Source organism: Chelonia mydas, chromosome 14 (genome assembly GCF_015237465.2).
Source record: "Chelonia mydas isolate rCheMyd1 chromosome 14, rCheMyd1.pri.v2, whole genome shotgun sequence".
NCBI classification, from domain to species: domain Eukaryota; kingdom Metazoa; phylum Chordata; order Testudines; family Cheloniidae; genus Chelonia; species Chelonia mydas.
This window is the reverse complement of record NC_051254.2, coordinates 42,067,115-42,075,265: the sequence shown is the minus strand read 5'-3', so window position 1 is coordinate 42,075,265 and position 8,151 is coordinate 42,067,115.

Genomic DNA, 8,151 nt, shown 5'->3' with positions numbered 1-8,151 from the left:
AGACCCAGCTCTGGGAGAAGAGGGGGGGTCTAATGGATCACAGCAGTGTGGGGCTTGGAGTTAGGTCTCCTGGAGTCTGTTCTGGGTGGAGAGTGAGGTTGGTTGTAATAACTGGGCCTACACGTGTATCCTAATTGTGAGCCCAGCTGTAAGAAAGTGAGTAGAAGTTCATAAAATGTCACAAAAAGCAGTGAGTATGAAGGAATCCTCATGTTATCCTGTATTTTACAGATAGGGAAACTGAGGCCCACAGAAATGCAATGACTTCTCCAAGATCACACAGGGCATCGGTGGCAGAGCTGGGAATTGAACCCAGATCTCCTGAGTCCCAGCCCAATGCTGTAAGGTCAAGCGGGGGGGAACAGGCACATACTTAAGACATTAGGCTGGCAGCTGAAGATTTTGATTCAATACCTGACCCTGACCCCGATAAAAGATTCTGTTTTGGCCCTGTCCACCATCCTTGGGAAGAGGTTTGGGGTGAAGTCTCATTGCTCAGCTGTGTACTGACCAAGATGACCTTCAGCCATGCCCCTGACTACCCAAAACCAATCACACGCTATCCAAGAGTCCCTAGGAAATTCACTCTTTGAAAATCCTCATGTTGGTTCATCTGGTTAGCTTGGTGGCAGCAGTGGGATCAACAGAGCCGCCTGCTACCTGGAGTCAGCGCAGCTAGGGGTGAATGGATTTCTGCAAACCACACCAGAAAATATTCCATGCCTCTTGGATCGCTCTCTTCATTCGCCCACCTTTAGCCCGTTCCCAATGAGCAGAGATACATATCACCCTGAGGCAACTGGGAACGTATTATTTCACTAGAGGGAGTGACTTCCACAGAATTAGTTAATTTAGCCACCAGGTGCTGTTCCCTGGACCCAAGAAATAAAGAGACACACCTTTCTCTTAAGTCTTCTGGGTGTCTCATTGCATTTGTTCTGCTTGTACAGATGGCCCTGCTCCGTGACTGGGATTACTGCAATACAAATAATAAATACTAAGAGGAGGGTGGGAATGTTTGTAAGAGACAAAATGTTCAAGTTGCAGCTGGTTGGAAAGCAGGAAAACGAGTTCACAAAAAGTACTGACATTTCAAATTTGTTACCAGGTCCTTTGATATTTTTCCATCGAAAATTGGTGGTTATGAAAATTTCAGTTTTTTTCTGTTTTTCTCCCCCCACCCCCCCACCCCCGTTACAACTCCTCCTTCTCCCGAGGCTCACTTCCCCCACCCCCTTTTTATTACTGCAGAAAAAGGAGGGGGGAAGAAAAACTGAAAAAAAATGGGGGATTTTGTAGAAAAACCCCAGAAAAGGATAGGGAAAACCCATTTTGTTGAGGAATATTATTCATACTTTTTTTTTCAAATACAGTATTCTCAACAGAAAAATTTCAGCTAGCTCCAGTTCTCTGCGACCCCTTCGCCCTGCTGGAGAGATGCAAAGGGGCCTTAGATTCAAGAAGAATCAGACAGAAGGGGGTTTGATTCATCCCTATGTTACTCCAGATATAGTCCGGGCAATGGTGCAGCAAGGAGGGTAAATGTGACCCTTGGATGGAGAAGCAGGCGGATATTGAGTAGGAGCAGGGGATCAGCTCTGCACATTTCTAGGGTCCATTTCTAGGGTCCACCCCTGAACAAGGAGGTTGACAGACTGGAAAGAGCTACAATAATGATATGAGATCTGGAAAACCTGCCCTATAGTGAGAGACTCAGGAGCTAAATCTCTTTAGCTTAATAAAGAGAAGCTGTCATGTTGGTGTAATACAGGGGTGGGCAAACTTTTTGGCCTGAGGGCCACATCTGGGAATAGAAATTCTATGGCAGGCCATGAATGCTCACAGAATTGGGATTGGGGTGCAGGAGAGGGTGAGGGCTCCGGTTGGGGGTGTGGGCTCTGGGGTGGGGCCAGAAAGGAGGGGTTCAGGGTGCGGGAGGGGGCTCCAGACTGGGGTGGAGAAGTGGGGTGCAGGGGGGAGGGGGAGGGCTCCAGCTTGGGGGTGCGAGCTCTGGGGTGGGGCTGGGGATGAGGAGTTTGGGGTGTAGGAGGGTGCTCTGGGCTGGGACTGACAGGTTAGGAGGGAGGGAAGGGGATCAGGGCTGGGGTAAGGGTGCAGGAAGGGGTGCAGACTCTGGCTGGGGGTATGGGCTCTGGGGTGGGGCTGGAGATGAGAGGTTTGGGGTGCAGGAGGGTGTTCTGGGCTGGGATTGAGGGGTTCAGAGAGCAGAGCTGGGGCAGGAGGCTGGGGCGTGGGGAGAGGCTCAGGGGTGCAGGCTCTCAGCAGCACTTACCTCAAGCGGCTCCCGGAAGCAGCGGCATGTCCTTCTCCAGCTCCTATGCGGAGGCGCGGCCAGGCGGCTCTGCATGCTGCCCCATCTGCAGGCACCGCCCCTGCAGCTCCCATTGGAGCGCCGGAGGGGGCCATTGGAGCGCTTAGGAGCCAGAGCGGGGCCATGCCGCGGCTTCCAGGAGCTGCGTGGTGCAGCCCCTGATCCTGTTCCCCGGCTGGACCGCCGGAGCACGGCAAGCCCCAGATCCCGCTCCCTAGTGGGAGCACATGGGCCTGCTTAAAATGGCTCACAGGCTGTAGCCTCAGAAGTAGACAAACAAAAGGTCAGCTACCCCTGAGAAGTCAGGCATGGCGTGCTGCCAGGCCAGCCGCTATGTTGTCGGAGACAGAACTGGAGAATCTCGCTCTGTGACTTTCCCACCCACGGGCCAGGTCCCACCAGCTCTTCATGCCTCTCTGCTGATACGGGCAAATCCAAGCACGAGGCAGAAACTAAGGAAAATATTTTTTTGAAGTCTGGCTTCTGCCTAGAGATGTTTCTTTTACTTTTTAATCTTATCTAGCCACCTCCAAACATGCCCCCGTGACATATGGTACCTTCGGGGAGCGTCTTGTAACCCCCACATTCCTCATTTATATATAATTGTGATCTCACATATAAAGCAGGCCTTGTAAGGTATCAGGGGAAAGGTCATGATCTGCTGAAAGTCATTTCTCCCTCCAGAGATGTGTATCATTCATGCATATGAAGCTATGAGAATTGTGTTGTATGGTTGTCACTAAAACATGCTGTAAATTGGGGAATTAGCCAGATATTAGCTTCCCAGAGGCAACAGCACGGAAAGTAACCAATGCCCCAGGTGGGGTGTCAAACAACCCCTCAACAGCCATTGTCCAGCAAGGGAGCTACAATGCAATGACTCACCCGCCTGAGGCCACACCAGGGGAATTGCTCAACCTTTCCTGGAGACTCAGCAATGCCGCCCAGACATGCCTGGACTTGTGTTCTCCAAGCACATGGACTGAGGGTATAAAGCAGAACATGGGGGGCCCAGGCTTGGCCTTTGTTCCTGCCCCCATCTAGGCTGCAAGCAACCAGGACGCTCTGAAGACTCCAACTGAGGGGACTGGCCCAGATTTGAAGGGTGAAATCTCGTAGACCAGGGACTGCAATATCTAGGGTGGTGAGAAAAAGTGCTTAATCTAGATATTGCCCAGTCTAATAGGGTTGAGAGTTTAGACCAGAGGTTCTCAAACTGTGGTCCATGGACCACCAGTGGTCCGCGAGCTCCATTCAGGTGGTCCGCGGATAGTTCCCTCTAAGGTGTGTACCTGAGCGGTCACACGCGAGAGAGTGAAGGGCCACCCACCTAATTAGGGGAGTCGTGCAAGCATCGTGGCTCCACTGCTTAGGTGCCTGGACCCTGGAGAAGATGCACATGTAAGGGGAGGTGGTGGCCTTGGGGGGAATAAGGGGTAAGTGGGAGGGGGAGGTGGGGGGGAAGTGGGGTGAGAAGAAGGGGTGGGGGGAATTTGGGATGTGCAGGGCTGCAGTGGCCAGAAAAAGAGGCCACTTTCCCCAGCTCCTGGGCTGTGGCTGACGGGGAGAGACCCCCCCCCAGCCCTTCCCAGCCCCAGCTCGGGGGCTGCTGCAGCGGGGAACAGAGGGCACATCCATCGTATTAGACAGGTAAGGCTACTGACATTAAAATATGAGTTGTGTGCTTTTATGTGTAGAACAAAAAATGTTTATTATTAAGGTTTTTTTTTTACAATAGTTAGCTAAAGGTACAAACAACATCGGGAAAGATCATTAAGTGGTCCGCCGAGACCCTCAGCAATTTTCAAGTGGTCTGCGGAAAAAAAAGTTTGAGAACCTCTGTTTTAGACTGCGTGCTTATATCTTCTTTTCTTTTGGTAACTACCTCTGACTTGTTGCCTAGCACTTAATATCACTTAAAATCTATCTTTTGTAGTCAATACATTTGTTTTACTGTTTATCTTTATCAGTGAGTTTACCTGAAGTTTGCCGTAAATCTGCTCAGGTTTTATAAAGGCTGGTGTATATCCACTTTCCATTGACAAAGTGGTGAACCAATTAATAAATTTGCATTTCCCATCTTGAGCAGTGCAAGACGGTATATTCCTGGGGTACAGTGCTGGGAGCTTGTGGGGGTGGGGGGGGGGGGGAATTTGGCTGGTGCCTCTTTCTGTGTGATTCATGAGTGGCTCTGGGAGTATTCACGCAATGTAGCTGGGTGTTGGGTCTCCACATGTGGTTGTGCTGAGTGATCACAGCACCTGGAGGGGTTTGCTGCTGGTCACTAGCAGGGCATTGTGAGAGACTGCCCAGGCTGGAGACAGTTCAGGGGGCACCACGGTCCCACAGTCCCAGGCTGCACCCCAGGGATCCCGTCACACCCCCATTCCTCGGTCCATCTGCATACATTCCCTCCCAATCCATAGACATCCATCCCCACAGATATCCATCCATCCATCCATCCCCATTCATACCTCTCCCTCCAGCCACCCATCCATCCATGCATCTAGCAGCCTATATAACTCCCCTGTCCATCCATCCATCCATCTACCCACCCATCCATATACATCCATCCCTACCCCACATATATCAATCCATCCATCCCCATACATACCTCTCCCTCCCTCCACCCATATGCACATACAGACATCCCCCCACACCTTTCTCCCCATACATATCCATCCATCCATCAATCCTCAGATATACCTCCCTATCCGTCCCTCCAACCCATATGCTGCGATCCATCCATGATCATACACCCCTCCCTCTAATCCAGATACATCCCATTTCATCCAGCCATCCAATTTCTCCAAATCTATCTGTCGAGCTAATCTTGTGGCATGGAGTTCCACCGGTACAAACTTTTTACAACCTTTTTATTTTTTCCAGGTTTTTTAAATTTAAAAACAAAGACTTTATTTAAAAAAAAAACTGGACCAAGAAACAACCAAACCAATTGGTTACTGATTCAGTATTTTAAAAATCAACTATCCTAGAAATGTACAAGTTGAGATATTTACAAGTGATTGAACGTGGGGTGGAAGAGGTAGTGTGCCCATTCGGTGTCATAGGAGAGGGCTCTGGCTGGATGGGTGGTGGGTGCGGCTCTAGATTATCAGGCTGTGCTGGTGTGTTTCACGTGGACGTCTTGCTGGGGTTATGGCCAGCTATGGATCAGCGATCACCGGCCCATGTCCTTGCCCCTCAGTGGTGAATGGGTGAGCACGGACCTTTATAAGCCAGTCCCAGATCAGCACCAGCACAGCCATGAACAGCAGGCCAGGGATGACGAGGAGAAACCGGTAGAAAAACAGCGGCCCTGGAATTGCAAGAGCAGCAGGTTAAGGGAGAAGTCGGCTCACCTGGTTCTAGCTCTGTGGGTGTTTGTCACCCTCTGATGGCCACTTGGGGTATTGCTATTACGAGCACCCTGAAGAACCATTACAGATGAGATTCAGGTCTGTGTTTGCCCATAGTAAGGTCAGTGGATGGGCAGATTTCCTTCTGCCCCTGCCCCCCCTACCAAAAATCCCCCAGTTTACAGGAGTGGTTTGATTTCTTTGAGCCACAATTATTATAGTACCTAGAAGTCTGACATCAGGGCACCTTTGCACCAGACACTGCCCAGACACCCAGGGAGAGACAGTCCCTGCCCCAGCTGAGATCAGGGCCCCATTGTGCCGGGCGCTGCACAGACACACAGCGAGAGACAGTCCCTGCCCCAGCTGAGATCAGGGCCCCGTTGTGCCGGGCGCTGCACAGACACACAGGGAGAGACAGTCCCTGCCCCAGCTGAGATCAGGGGCCCCGTTGTGCCAGGCGCTGCACAGACACACAGGGAGAGACAGTCCCTGCCCCAGCTGAGATCAGGGCCCCGTTGTGCCAGGCGCTGCCCAGACACACAGGGAGAGACAGTCCCTGCCCCAGCTGAGATCAGGGCCCCGTTGTGCCAGGAGCTGTTCAGACACACAGGGAGAGACAGTCCCTGCCCCAGCTGAGATCAGGGCCCCGTTGTGCCGGGCGCTGCACAGACACACAGGGAGAGACAGTCCCTGCCCCAGCTGAGATCAGGGCCCCGTTGTGCCGGGCGCTGCACAGACACACAGGGAGAGACAGTCCCTGCCCCAGCTGAGATCAGGGCCCCGTTGCGCCGGGCGCTGCACAGACACACCGCGAGAGACCGTCCCTGCCCCAGCTGAGATCAGGGCCCCGTTGTGCCGGGCGCTGCACAGACACACAGGGAGAGACAGTCCCTGCCCCAGCTGAGATCAGGGCCCTGTTGTGCCGGGCGCTGCACAGACACACAGCGAGAGACCATCCCTGCCCCAGCTGAGATCAGGGCCCCGTTGTGCCGGGCGCTGCACAGACCCACAGCGAGAGACAGTCCCTGCCCCAGCTGAGATCAGGGCCCCGTTGTGCCAGGAGCTGTTCAGACCCACAGCGAGAGACAGTCCCTGCCCCAGCTGAGATCAGGGCCCCGTTGTGCCGGGCGCTGCACAGACACACAGGGAGAGACAGTCCCTGCCCCAGCTGAGATCAGGGCCCCGTTATGCCGGGCGCTGCACAGACACACACAGAGAGACCGTCCCTGCCACAAAGTCTAAACAGACAAAGGATGGAAGGGGGATCTGAGGCTCAAGGAGGGGACTTTTGCTAGGCCACGTGGCAGCGCACAGCCTTGAGCCCAGTCATCCACAGCCATTGCCCAAGGCTCTATGTCCCGGTGCCCCACTCGTTTGCCTGTCCTCAGCCTCGCTCCTGGGGCTGCCAGCCTGGGAATAGCTGTTGTTTGGGTACCAGGGCGCTCAGACCCACCAACTGATATCACACCTCTTCGTGTCATGACTTGATCTGGGGCCGGATTACAGCCGGCGCCCCCTAGAGCGGAAACGCCCCATGGCCCCCTTCCTGAACCAGCCAGTCCCCGCTCCGCCTCCCAGCCTGGACCAGAACCAGCGCCCCCCAGAAAGAGACTCACCCACAGCCGTCAATAGGATGCGGGCCAGGCAGGTTCTGTTCTTCCCCGAGAGGACCCAGTACTCCCCCTCCACGTCTCCCTTCATCTCCTGCACCACGAGGCCCGACGTGTGGAGGATGAGGTGGCCCTTGAGGGCCCGCAGGAAGTAGTATAGGCGGCCCCGGATCAGCACCATTACCCAGTCGCAGCGGGGCCTGTGGGCATTCACTTTGCACAGGGCAACGCTCCCCCGGGGCAGCCGGAGCGGGATGACGGCCGTCGAGCCCCGGGCGACAAAGCGGTGCAGGAGGGGGCAGGCGCTGGGAGCTGGGGAGAGACTCAGGGTGAGTAACTCATAGCGGGACCCCAGGGGGACGGTGTGTGCCATTGATTAGCTGCAGCCACTAGGGGGCGATAGGGTCCTATATGCACCAGCGGGGAGGGGGGACGGTTTTACCCAGCTGATGATATGAGATTAGAACTGATTAGCAGGGAAAGGCCCCATAGCTCATTCCCCACTCCCTGAGCCAGCCATTGCCCCACCCTGGGGCTGGATCGGAACCAGTGCCCCCTAGAGGGGAAAGGTCCCATCTCCCATTCCCAGTCTCCTTGAGCCAGCCAGTCCCCCACCATGGGGTCAGATCACAGCCAGTGCCCCCTAGAGAGGAAAGGCCCCGTGTCCCATTCCCTGCCACCCTGAGCCAGCCAACCCCCAACTGTGGGCCCGGATCACAGATGGTGCCCCACAGAGGGGAAAGGCCCAGTGTCCCATTCCAATCCCCCTTGAGCCAGCCAGCGCCCTCTACAGGGGAAAGGCCCCATATCCCATCCTCCTTTATATTTGAATACATTCCCTGTAAAC